Genomic DNA, 13,281 nt, shown 5'->3' on the forward strand with positions numbered 1-13,281 from the left:
CAATTTCTCAAAGCATGCGAAACTTGCGCACTTGGTTTATTAAACAACAGAATTGAAATCCGAATTTTCGTGTATTCTTTTTTGTGCTTAGAATCGACATAAGAGTTCTTTGCTCGAGACCTGGTCGTTTTTTCTTCTGCAGAACAAAATTTGTGGCCTCGTAAAATGAGTTGATGTCTTTCGGATTGATCTTAAAATCCTTTTTCGAAGTAATTAAATGCCCTTTCCATTCATTAATTTGCTAATGAGTGTATAACTTATATTTTAACGTTGATATAAGTTTGCGAACTACTTAGAAAAAAGAAAGAACATATTATCAGGGTATAAAATGATTTTGAGAAAAAATATTCACAAACTCAAGCATACAGCTGTTTGATGCTTGAAAATCCGAGCGATTTTAATTGAAATATCATTGATAACACATTGGCAGTAAAATTGACTGAATTGGAGAAAATAAGAGTCGCAATAAAATAATTTAAAAAAAATGTATTTAATTTATGGGCGGTAAAAATATTGAGATCTAGCGCGGGAAGGTTGGAAAAAATGAAACTCCGTCATTTTATGATCGGCAAAAACGTAAGCACAAGCCGCTGAACTCGAAAGAGATTTGTGGTGCCATAAACCTTGTTGACGTTATTCCCAAAAGAGAGTAGTTTGATGCCGTAAAATGAAAGTATCGATCAGCAAAAAAACCTTGGCTCGCGAATACGATGTCGTGCAAGTGGGACGACCAGCCATATCGACTAATTAAAATTGCAAATCGAAGAAAAGCCATTCGGTCGTTTAATACAAGGCAGTTAAAGGAAAAGGTAGATTCGAGCTGCGTCAATCGCGAATTTTAATAGCCGTCGCCGGCTGCTGGTTGAAAAGTCCGCGGACGTCGTCGCGATGAGTGCGCGATACGCGTAAATCCTCGGCAAGTCTTAAAGGCTGCGCTCCCAAGCAACTCGAGCCAAGAAGTAGTATAGTCCGGGCCCGTCCGCTCGTTTCCTTAATCTCGACAATGATCGTTGGGTGCGCACGCGCGAACGCGAGCAGCAAAGACTTTTACGAGCCACTCCGAAGAACGCGATATGATGCCGAGGAAATACACCGGACATACATAAGTCCAGAAGGCGGCGAGCGAGAGGGGCAAAGGGAGCTTACCTGCTTGACCCGCGAGCGACTTCCCACGGTAGGTCAACGCGCGATTCCGAGCACTTTATTCTCTTAATTTCATTAGTACGACGACGCGCGCACCGGAGTAATAACACTTGGAATATCACACTATCGTGACCTGCTGTCCATCAACCTGTCAAAACTCAAAGTCAAGGGAAACCACGCAGCACCGGTTTCTTTTTAATTTCTTGTTCCTCGCGTGGTTTACATATTATTTTTATTTTCAGAGCTTATTAGACACTGATATTTCATCGCGGACGGACGCTGTAAGTGGTTACGACGAAATTAGGAAGAATACAGAAGCAAGATGTCAACAACCCGATAGCGCGTTTGAATATCAGAGCTGCTCTATAATTTTTGAAGACACTTGAAAATAGATTACCGAGAAGCGCGCATAGAGACACGCGAAACGGGAAGCGCGTTGAATCTTCGAAGTAAGGAGCGGTCGTGGGGAGGAGGGCCCAAAGCGAAAAGAACGACGGCGGCGGCAGCGGGGGCGGCGATGCGAGCGAGTAGAAGAGAGAGGGAGAGAAAGAGAGAAGCGTATTAACGAGCTTAAACGAACGGAAACTAAGTGTCTCGGCGGAGTAAAATTAATTAATCGCAATCGTCGTCGTGGCACGGTGACCGTGCAGTCGTTCGCTCGACTTTACGCCCGATCGTCGCCATGAAATCCAAGAATCTGTTGCCGTTCAAGATCATTTCGACGACAGGATAAATACGCGCGCGCTCGAAGCGTCCGTAACGAGCAGCTCGCCTTGCTTTTGCCTAACTTTCGTTAGTCAGATACGCAAGCTCTAGCGCATTCCGCCTCGTTACGCATTGATTTTATTGGCCCGGGAGAGCAGGAAATTATATTTCTGATTATTATTGGCAGTAAAGGATATTCCTGGAAATAGGATAATAATTATAAGCAGTTTACGCGCTTTCTACATTAAGATCGCGATCTTATAGCGTCAAGATTATCATCATTAGACGGAAATAAACGCGACCACCACCGTAATTATCTTATTCTAGTTCGCGGCGGCTTATATCGTGCGATGAATTCGCGTAAACTGTAATTTATAAGATATTTCACTCACAACTAGCATCAATGATAAATAATTGAGCTATCAAGCATCTCCGTACTAGAACACGAACATCAGACTGCCAACTGTACGATATAGTTTCTTCGAGAAAGCATAATCGCACACTTTCGCTGGATTTTCATATCGATTTCAGGATAACTTTCCTGTAAAACTGTCTAGGCAGAGTTTAGATCTGTAATTAACGTCAAACTGCAGGGCGCGGACTCTAGGGCTTCCGTAATTATTTACAAATTGCAGTTGACGCATTTATCTACTTCAATTTCACCATATCCTGCGCCAAGTTCAAAGAAGTCGTCGTAGTGGACGTTTACTACCATAGGCTACTCGACTGGAACTGGGGAAAAAGGCGGCCGATTTAGTTAATAAAATTAAGTAATAAAAGTCGAGGTTTGCAGGGAAAAAGCTGCAGAAATATGGAGAAACTAGAAAGATTGACAGAATGAGTCCATTCACGCGATGAGAGCAAAAGACGCGCGCAAGAGTCAAGAAAAAAATGCGCGATGGTCGAGTCGCGTCTAGCGTGCTGCAAGTCTCTTTGTGTTGTTTCCGCGCAACGACGGCAGCACTTCCCTGTCATTTGAGGCGCGCCACGATGCAGCAGGTGCCCGTAATCGTTCACAAATTAACGTCGCCAAGACAGTTTTTTTCGCCGCCTGGATTTATACACCGACATAGAAGTCCCATATAAGGTCGATATGCACACACACATACCCTATACTCCTCCTATACTATTTTCGCGCGCGTTTTTCGAAATCGCCAAGAATTAATCATACACATTGCGGTTTTCGAAATTGAAACAATTTCGCCCGATAAATTAATGGCTTCATAACTGCGATGGTGATATGATCTGCTGCGTTCTTCGAAGCATTATTTTAGCAAAGTCATTTGGGCACACGTGCGCTCTGATTCAGGCTGCGTGCATTTCAAGCGGCAATTTGTAATTTTGTCGCTTTAACGTACTACAACTGGTCAGATAAGTTTTGAACAAATTCTTTTATTCCGGCGTACGGCTTACATAATAAGGCAATAATTAAAATGATAAAGATATAGCACACAAGCCAAGAAAAAAATAATGTATAATAAGAAATTACCGAGGATTTATGCAGCAATAACATGAAACTCGGGCTCATCCCTCATCGAGCAAATGACAAGTTTGCTGCAAAAATTAATTATTAAAAAGACAATCAAACGGCGATTCGAGAGTTCTTGGGACCCGAGCAAAAGCGAGCGCTCTTCATTAGCCGCTTGTTCTCACACAGTACGCGTGTTCTCGAAACTCTGATACGATCTGGCTCGAAAAAAAGAGGAACGAGGAGAAAAAGCCAGAAGGAGAGAGAAAGAGGGAGCTCATAAGCATCAAGTCATCGTCATTGCCCAACAAGTTTACACGCGCTTCATACAAATATCAAACCGAGCGAAAGCTGCAGGTGTGTGCTACGTCGGAATATATACAGGAGCTATACTTGTCGCGCGGCTCGTTCGCAGCGATATTCCTGATTTATAAATATTCCCGGCTACCGGAGCACGCGTGACTCGCTTTTTCGTATTGGGTCCTATAATAAAGTAGTCCGAAACGCTGAAATTGCCGATTCGATTGCAATAAGCTAACGATGAGACTAATGATTAGATTGTTTATCTCAAGCCGATGCGATAAATCTACTCGGCCAAAATAATAATGAATCGTTTGTTTACATTACATGAGCTGGGCGGCGCGACGCGCGTCCAAAGATAGTCCTTTTTCGATTAAAGAGGCACGAGCACACACGCGGCTTTTGGAAATAAATTAAAACTCACGTTCCTCGTATAAATCTCGAGGAGCTGCGCGTATTTACCGATATACGTAAGAAATAAAGTTTCCGAGAAATATTTTAATTTAATAATGTTCCGAGCATATAATTCGAGGACTAGCTGGAAATCGTTTCTACGTGACACGAAAAATCGTGGCCCGCGTCGTCCCAAAATTTCCGAAAGTCGATTCGAACGAGCAGCAAGTTCCTTGAATTTGGTTTGGAAAGCAGCGCGTGCGAGCACAGTGTATATTATAATAGTAGTCCGGGGTTCAAGGGGGTCGGGGTCCGGTATTATATGTCTCTATGTGTGTACACGGCAATAAGACGCGTACCTTTTTTTACTCGATTGTCCGTACGCGTCTTGGCTGGAATTTATAATTAGAGAACAAAAATATACTAGATCGTACGTGGTGATTTACGATGTGACGGGCGAGATTTTTTTGTGTCAACCGCGACACAAAGAAGTGGCGATGATTGACATTAACTAAAGTAGCTACTTACCGGTGAATTTCGTTGTGTGCGCGCTCGCGGTGAAATCTGGTTCAAGTCAAAACTTTCCACGAGACTTGATGGGAATCTCCTCTGCACACAATGAGCATCAGGCTTGCGGCGATCTTTTATTTTCAAAGATTCAACGCTTTTTAAACTTGTTTACTTGAAATACCATTCTGCCTCCTGCCTGTAGCGTACTTGTCCAAAAATAAAACTGAATCAGTCTGATCAAAATGCAGACTAGCAAACCGTGTTTTGAAAACGCCGTTCCCGGAATAGTAAGGTTTTTTCGAAGTCGGTATAAAGTATGCTCGTGAAATAATGATCGACTTTGATTCGTCGGTATATACACTGAACGTGTATGGGAGTACACAGTAATCGTTAAACACGGCTCGGCAAAGTTTTACCGCATCTTCGTACACCACTAATTTGTACTTCAGCGAGGCAAGCATATACGAAGTCCGTTTCAATTAGACTTCAGTCTTGCTTCGAACACACGAGCCTCATGCGATAATCATCGTGCCTGCAGCTCTCACGTGTGTGTGTGTGTGTGTACGTGTATGCGCCACTCATGTATAGACATGGAAAAACGTCGAAATACACGTAAACACGAAAGAGCCGAGGTAAATATGACGTGCTGTGCGCGATGTGCTTTTAAGACGGACGTTTGACTAGGCTGTTAGGAAAATGTACTGGGAAACCAAATTGCGTGCGTTCGCGCCGCGCTCATATGAGATGGTAAAAAATTGGAATTTCTTCCTGCTAGAGCGCGTAAAGTGCTTTCCTTTTAATTGGAATCGGCTGAGTTTGAGAGGATTTCGTTTAGAAAAACTGCTGGAAACGCTGCTCCGCGTTAACGAAATAATACCGTTGAGTTTTTAGTTAAACGAAAATAAAATATATGCATTTCAATTTTATTACTGCGGCGGCGATTTTTCTAATCAAAATAGAAAGGAGCCGAGGGAATCATTCGCGAAGGAAGAAGAATGAAGCATTATAAAATTTTGCAATACAAAGTCAGGCTGGCGCCAAGGCTGTGTGGGGCCGAGAGAGAGAGAGAGAGAGAGTGTGTGTATACCCCCCAGGAGCTGAGGACTCGTAAATTTTCCGAACCTGTCGCTCTACTCCCTTTCCCGTGTATTTCGTTGATTTAGCATTCAGCACTTAAATCAATTCGTACAAGTTTGGTACTTAAGGACTCGTGCGTATTTCGTGCTTACACACGGAGCAGCAGCGGCGGCAGCGACAAGGAAGAAGAAGAAGAAGAGAGAGAGAGAGAGAGAGAGAGAGAGAGTGCGAGAGACATGGGGGCAGAGGAAAGAGTGTGTCTCTTTCATTTCGAAGGGATTCAGGGCGGCCGGGGGACGCAGATGGGCTCGCGCAGTCTCAAGGCGTTCATTACAATTATCACGCGACTCCCAGAAGCAAGCAGCGGCTCCTTTTTATCGCTGCACCCCCCTATCAATTCCTCGGCTGCGTTAATATTCGAAAAGAAGGCTCCTTCGTCATTATAAGCGAGGCAAAGTTGCGCCGCCGCGATTTTGCATACAAATGGCCGAAGCGAAAACTCTTATCTGTAATTACACCGGTAAGACCGCTGGTATTTTCCATTTCAATAACGGCGGCGCGCTCTTTCTCTCTGTCTCGATACTAGTGAAGTTTCAATATTCATACACACTATTAATGGTCGGCGCGGAGCGTATACTGCAGTGGAATCGTAGTAATCCGGAAAAAGAGGAAAAGAGAGAGCGAGAGAGAAAGAGAAAAAGCCAACAAGACGATACTTGACACAATTTTCGCCTTAAGCCGAAGGGATTGAACGGATTTACAAGGAGCCTCCTCTTTCTTCTCTTTCTCGTCCGAGACAGCGGCTCAGCAGCCAATCCTTTAGCGTTATGCGATAAGCGATCGAGAAAGGAGCAATTTCAGCGAGTCTCTCGACTTCGAGGGGGTTGGCTCTCCACACCCGCGCGGAGAAATTCAAAGAGGAAAAGAGGACTGGCCTAGCTCCCGCGCGCAAGGGAGTGTCGGTGGGATGAGAAAAAGGGACGGAAGAGAGCTCGGAGGAGTCGGAGCCGCAAGTGCGAAAGAAGTAAAAGGAAGAAAGTCGAGAAGGGGTGGTCGTCGACCGATGGTACGAATAAATACTGGCAGTAGCGCCAGGGAGAGCGAGAGAGAGAGAAACAGAGAGAGAGAGAGAGAGAGAGAGAGAGAGAGAGAGAGAGAGAGAGAGAGAGAGAGATAAACACAAACAGTAATTACGAATATCTCGGGTGGGGATCGAAAGACATCGCAAATCTTTAACTGGTTTCCGAGCCTTCTGCTGTCTGTCTCTCTTTCTCTCGCTCGGCCGACGTCCCCTCGTTCGTCTCTATCGTCGAAATCGGAGGGTTCGAGCAGCAGTTGGCTCCTTCCGTTCGGTCGTACTTTTGGATTAACCCTCTCTTTTCCTCACCTCATTTCGTGTCGAAAACTTATTAGTAATTACGCCGGGAATATCTGGCGAATCTTGAGAATCGAAAGAGGAAAGTCTTCCTTCTTCTTCTCGGAGTCTGCGGGTATGGCGCATTTCTGTGCCATCACTTCCACTTCGCTCTCACCTCTCGCCCCCTTTCATCGCTGCGCGGCGCTGCAGCGGCTCATCTCATCCCCGCGGCCGCGCCTCTCTCGCTACTTCGGGCTTCCTTTAATTCTCCGTCTCTCGCGCTTCGATAAGTTCTGGTAAATACCGGCGGGCCGGGGAAAGGCAGCCGGAATTCGTACGTAGGTAAAGGTATATACAGCGCGCAACAGCAACCCTCAGGATTTTCCCTCTCTCGCTCGCGACCGTGGGCTGTGTTTGGCCGCGTTGCGGAGCGCTCTCGCGTCCCGGTAATAATTAATCGTAACGCGACATATTCTCGGCTCGCGCAATTTTACTCGCGCTGCTCTCTCTCCCTTTTGGCCCCCTTTAGTAGGAGAGAGAGGACGTACTCGAGCGTCAAAGTGCCTCGTTTTCAGCTTCGAGCGCACGCTCGTGCAGTGCGCCAGCAGCTAATTCAGCGAACCGAACGGAAAAGTAAAGAATGGAAGAAAGCTCTCTCGCGCTCGCGCGAGCGTTTTGCCATCCAGCGAGAGAGAGAGAGAGAGAGAGAGAGAGAGAGAGAGAGAGCGCAGCATTTGCAGCCAGTATATCTGAGCAATTATGCTCAATCCTTCTTTCAATTTTGCCCCGTATTTTTTTCTTTAATTTGCGAGCGCGGAATTTTCCCTGTTGTCGGAGCGGAGAAAAAATCAAGTGTACAGCGCTCTCTCACTCTCTCGCTAGCGCGCGCAGGATGCCGAATGATTGTCTGAATGGCATTGCTTTTTTCTTTTCAACGGCGACAGCGGCGGCGGCTCCTGCCTTTATTTTTCTCCTTTTAATCTCTTCTTTCTTCGGTAATATGCATTTTTATGTCCTTAATATGCAAATGACAGGAGAGCCGCAATTCAGCCGGAGGAGACGAGGGAGCCGACCGACTGGAGGGGCTAGTGGGAGTATAGCCTCCGTCTCTCTTGCACGCGCGCGCGCGCGAATCAGTATGAAGCAATGAAGAAGGCCGACTTTACACGAGCTTAACGGGCCGTCGGAAATGGCCGCAAAAACAAGCGGGCTAGCCTCTCGCTTTCTCCTCTCGTTTGGCCTGGCCAGTGGATCGTCAGGGGCAGTAGCAACGGCAGCAGCGGACCGCGAAAATAATTCCCCATCGTCTGTCCAGGGGGGTCGGAGACAGTGGACAAGACCTTCATTCCGCCACTGCGGCCGCTAGCTCTCGCATACGGGAAAAGACAATCGCGTTTTTTTGGCCGAGGCCTTCATTTGCTCTCCTTCTCGCTTGTATTCCTGCAGCCCGGGAAAAAGAGCTGGCCTGCGGTCGTCTCTCTGTCCACCCCCACGTGTGCTGTAGTCGTTCTGCCGACTCGGGTATAATAATCGCCGCTGCTGGCCTCGTCTCTAATTCCGCGGCCAACCCTTTTATATCAGGGTCCCTCCTTATTTAAATAGACGCCACCGCCACACCACCACCCTTGAATTCGCTTATTCGGACCGATAGGGGCTACGGGCTTTTTCCTTACTTTTTCCTAAATAAACATGTCCCTTTTCTCTTATCGGCGCTTCTTTCCCATAACCTCGAATTTTATCTTTGCGGCTCAACGAGTAATTTTGTTTGTTTTTCTTTTAATTCGAACGAACGATGAATTGGAGAAAATTCGCTAAGGATCAAAGGACGCATTATAATGGAATGATAAATAAATCAATGGCTATTGCGGTAAGGTATGACAAGTTATTGGATCCAGCATAAAGTGCATTTACATGCGAATCACCCCAAACGCTCCATAAAAATCACCCCTGACCGCAGTCCTGTCGTTGGTTGTGCGCGAAACTGCCGTCGACGGGAGAGAAAGAGAGAACGGGAAAAAAACGCTCCCTGTCGATAGAAAGCGAGTAAAAGAGGGAGAATTTTCTCGTCCCCCTGTTTCAGGGGCGTCAGCGATCACCTCGCGCGCGCACAAAAAACCCGAGTGCGTTCAACAAGTGTATCCTCGTAAAAAAAGTAGAACGAGCAAACCCTGCCCATTTTCATTGAAATTGGGAATCAATAGCCTGTGAAGAGAGCTGGGGAAGGCTGACAAATACGCGTGGATGGATTGTTTGGCTTTCCTTATACGCCTTTTACTCGTACCCTAATTACCAAACATTGTGATTCTTTTTCTTTCAAGGTGCATTTTTCAATAAGGTCTCGTCGTGAGACTCAATCGGAATACTAACAGACTATATATTTCCCCCGCGTGACACAGGCGTATTGGCCGCATGCAGTTAACAACCGGTCAGGCTGCGGTAATATAAAAGGATTAAAACTTTCAAGAATCGCATCCGCGATGGGAGGAACAAGTTACGTTATAATTTGAGTCACAATTGGCGGTATACAAACAGAAAAATCGTGGCACAATGAGTGCGAGAAAAGCCACAATAACGCAGAACACTATCCGCCATATGGTAGACTTTTTTCCTCAATCAATAAAGATTAAAGCGAGACGCGGCGAGAAGCGAGGGAGTAGGTGTATGTGTATACGTGCAAGCAAGAAGAAGTCTCCTGAAAGTCCCGACGCCTTTATTTCATTCATCGGTGCACGCACGCGGTGCGCCTCGCTCGTAAAAGTCGCGCCTTCTTTCAAGCATCGACAATATATTCCGTATTTCCTTTTTCTCCCTTTCTCTCTTGCTGTATGTTTCCCGCCTCGGCTGTTAAGCACAAGTCCCAAGGAGCACAATCGACTGGCAGAGCGCCGGGCTTCAAAGCACCGGGGGGATATCGTTTACATCAAAGCTTACAGAGTTTCGTTTGCACTTGCACACACAGGCTGCATACACACGCAAGCATGTGCACGGCTCACCGACGACTGCAGCAGTGCCAGTAGTATAGGATATGGAGGGGGAAGAGAGTAAGAAATATCGGCCAGCGCAGCGCCTTTTACGAAGCCGAGAAACAATGGGCTTTACTGTGCGGAGCCCTAATCACTTGCAGCTTGACCAACACAGTTCCGCCAGGTGTTTCCTGAGAAATTGATAACTTCTCGTATAATTGCTTCACAAGTGCGTGCTTTCTTCTTCAGCGCGCTCACCGTCTATGCACACACACGCGCACGTTTGTAAATATAAAGTAGGTTGTTATCCCTCGCCGATGTTTCTTTTTCTCCGCGCCGCGACTGATAAAAGTATCCTAAGTCAAGAACTTCCTAACAGTCGACCTATTGACGGCAAATGTTTGAGAGCACATTTTTTCGGGCAAACATTGAATAAGTTGCCGTGTGTGCCGCGTCTGTTGCGATGGACTGAAAAATGTATGCAAAGCATCGCGTGGCAAATGTAAATCATTATCCGAGATGGAGAATGATTGTGCGGGGTATTGAAAGAAAAGGCGGAGTGCAGCGCTCCTCTGGGAATTCGCCATATTCTGCGTCACGAGTCTCATCAAATAGTCAAGTGTCGATATCTGCCTGTCCCGCTTTCTCATTGTCAGAGTATATGTACTGCTCTCTTTTATATGTTCACGGTAATGACAACGCACACGAAGAGAGAGAGAGAGAGAGAGAGAGAGAGAGAGAGAGAGAGAGAAGCGCATGTTTGCTGTTGGTCCGACACGCCCACATACCCCTTATTCGTGAAATTCCGTCTCATTGAATACCTACACCCTAGATAAAACAAGAATAGCGAGTTTCCTGCGCGCTGCTCTCATCCAATTTTTCCCGGACTTTCTTTTTGTGTCGCATTACTTTCTCAATATTCAAGACTCCGTAATGAAGCTCCGCGAACTGGAATTGAACCGAATAATAACGGGCCGAATAATATGCAAATTTCATCAAGACTCGGGTGTTTTTGAAATGCCGTACTTTTGTCCCCCCGTATGTACACTCGTACTTTTACCGACTTAATTGCCTAAATCCGCGCCTTTGTACGAGTGAGCGCGACCAACACATTGGATTAATGAATGTCTGTCAAAAAGAAGCGTAGCATTTATTATTCCAGCATCGCGGGGACAAACGTCGTTTTTGAAAAGCCAGCAGAAGCCAAGAGCTGAGGCATTCGCAGCAGCCGAGGCGCGACATCAAAGGCGCGCTCGCGGCCTCGCGGCGGCTTCTTTAAACTTTTTCACCCTTCATCGAGAGGGATTTTACGTTAGCTTCCGGAATCTGCAGAGGCATCAGCGGCAGCAGCAGCCCCCGGAGGCGCTGTATTTAAAACATTCTGCCCGCGAAATGCCGATAGGTCGCGAGAAGAATGAGGCGCTGCCCTCTTTCTCTGCGCGAAAAAGGGCCGGCACATAACGGAGCCGACAGAGATTAGGGAGGTGGGAGCGCTCGTTGCCGGGATGTTTGCGTGTCGTCGGTGCGCGCCCGCATCGCATCGCCAGAATTTCCCGTAACCCCTTCTAACTGCGCCTAGGTATGCCTTTGCCTTTGTCATTTAATATCGACGACGGTATGCAAGAACTTGCCTAAGGAAGCCTCGGGTGATCGCTTTGATGGCTACGAGGTCCACTCGCGCTCTAGGTACACGGCGAGGACGACGTCGACGACGACGACGCTGTTGCTCGTTCCCTGATATTTTGCGAGCGACTTTAGCCTTGCGTGCCCGCGTAACTGTGGCTGATGCCGTTGTTCGGATCTACCTACGCTCTACGTAAATTGTTGCTCGTTTGATTAACAAAACGTACGAAGCAAAAGATGCTCGTATGAAATTAACTTTGGGAATAAAAAGGTTGCGCCTGAAAGCTGTTTACAATTCCCAACGACATTTCCCTTGAATCCGTCGGAGAGCAATTTCTCAACGACCATAATTTCACGAGGAAATGATTGCATTCGAATCCAAGTGGAAACGTTACGATTACATATCGTAAAATCGCGAGGACGCGCCATAAGCCATTATTTCGTAGTTTTCTTTGCCTTTCCCACAGAAGTCACGATCTGCGGTCGCGCTTGATAGCCCCACCGCGCGCTAGCATGACTCCGTCTCTCTCTCTCTCTCTCTCTCTCTCTCTCTCTCTCTCTCTCTCTCTCTCTCTCTATCTCTATCTCTATCTATCTATCTCCCTCTCTCTCGCTTCGCTCCTTTCAACGCACGAGACGACCGCCTTGAAGCGCACACTTGCGCCCGCGCGCGACCCGTGTGTATACGTACACGCACCTTAGTCCACGGGCACATACATAAATTAAGCGATGGGAATTTACTTGCACACGCAAGTGAGTCCGCTCGTGCGCGTTCGCTCTCGCTCATGCTCGGCGTGCATCCATGCTATGACGGATACGACGCATTCCATGTTAATTAAATATTGTTATTACTTAAACGACTTGTTATGATTATACCCAGTCGAAGCGATTATTTCATGCGAGTCTCTTAGCATGGAATCTTAATGGCGTCTGTTGGCTGGCATCTTTATTATCTTCGAAAAATCGAGGTTTGAAGTGAGCGTTATCATCGGGGTTTTTTTTTTAAAGTCGTCAACAACGTCCGGCAGCTGCGGCAGTTTGCAAAATGGACCAGAAATCAGAGAGCCATGGCGAATGTCGGAGCTTTCAATGGCTCCCGCGCTGTGAGCGAGCAGTGAAAAATAACTGCAGCGTTTCGGTAATAGCATCGCATGTAACGTTCCGTGTACATACTAGGTGAGAGGGACGAAGTACAGCGTGCTCGGGATATAAGCCGTCGCAATAATGCGAAACACCGAATGCACAGAGCACCGGCAATAACTATAGGTGCAGGACGTGCAGCCCAGAGAGAGGGAGAGAGAGAGACACGCGGCGATAGTTCTTTCGGAGCCATAACCGTATGTGGTTCGGGCTATGGCCGTTACGGTCCGAGCGTTCTCCAATAACACCGAATGCGATGACCGCAGGAATTCGCGTACAGCGAGAGCTTCACTCATTCGGAGAGCTGCACAGCGTTCGTGCCGGGTATTACGACAGACTAGAGCATACACATGAGAGTCCGGCCGTCGATGCGTGGGACGATCGGCCTGCAACTACAGCAGCAGCAGACAAACGACTATTCTTGATAATGCGACCTAACGTATGCTCCCATCCGGTCTATACGGGAGGAGCGCACTCGTTAATATACCCACTATAAGTGTCGCTGTTGTTGCCGGCGCGCCGACAGTTAACCCTTTTTTCCGAAACTCTCTATTATTTTCTGCAGCCGAGCGTACCGGCAGTTCGGCTGCTGCTGCTACTTT

This window comes from Nasonia vitripennis, chromosome 2, assembly GCF_009193385.2.
Source record: "Nasonia vitripennis strain AsymCx chromosome 2, Nvit_psr_1.1, whole genome shotgun sequence".
In the NCBI taxonomy this organism is placed as follows: domain Eukaryota; kingdom Metazoa; phylum Arthropoda; class Insecta; order Hymenoptera; family Pteromalidae; genus Nasonia; species Nasonia vitripennis.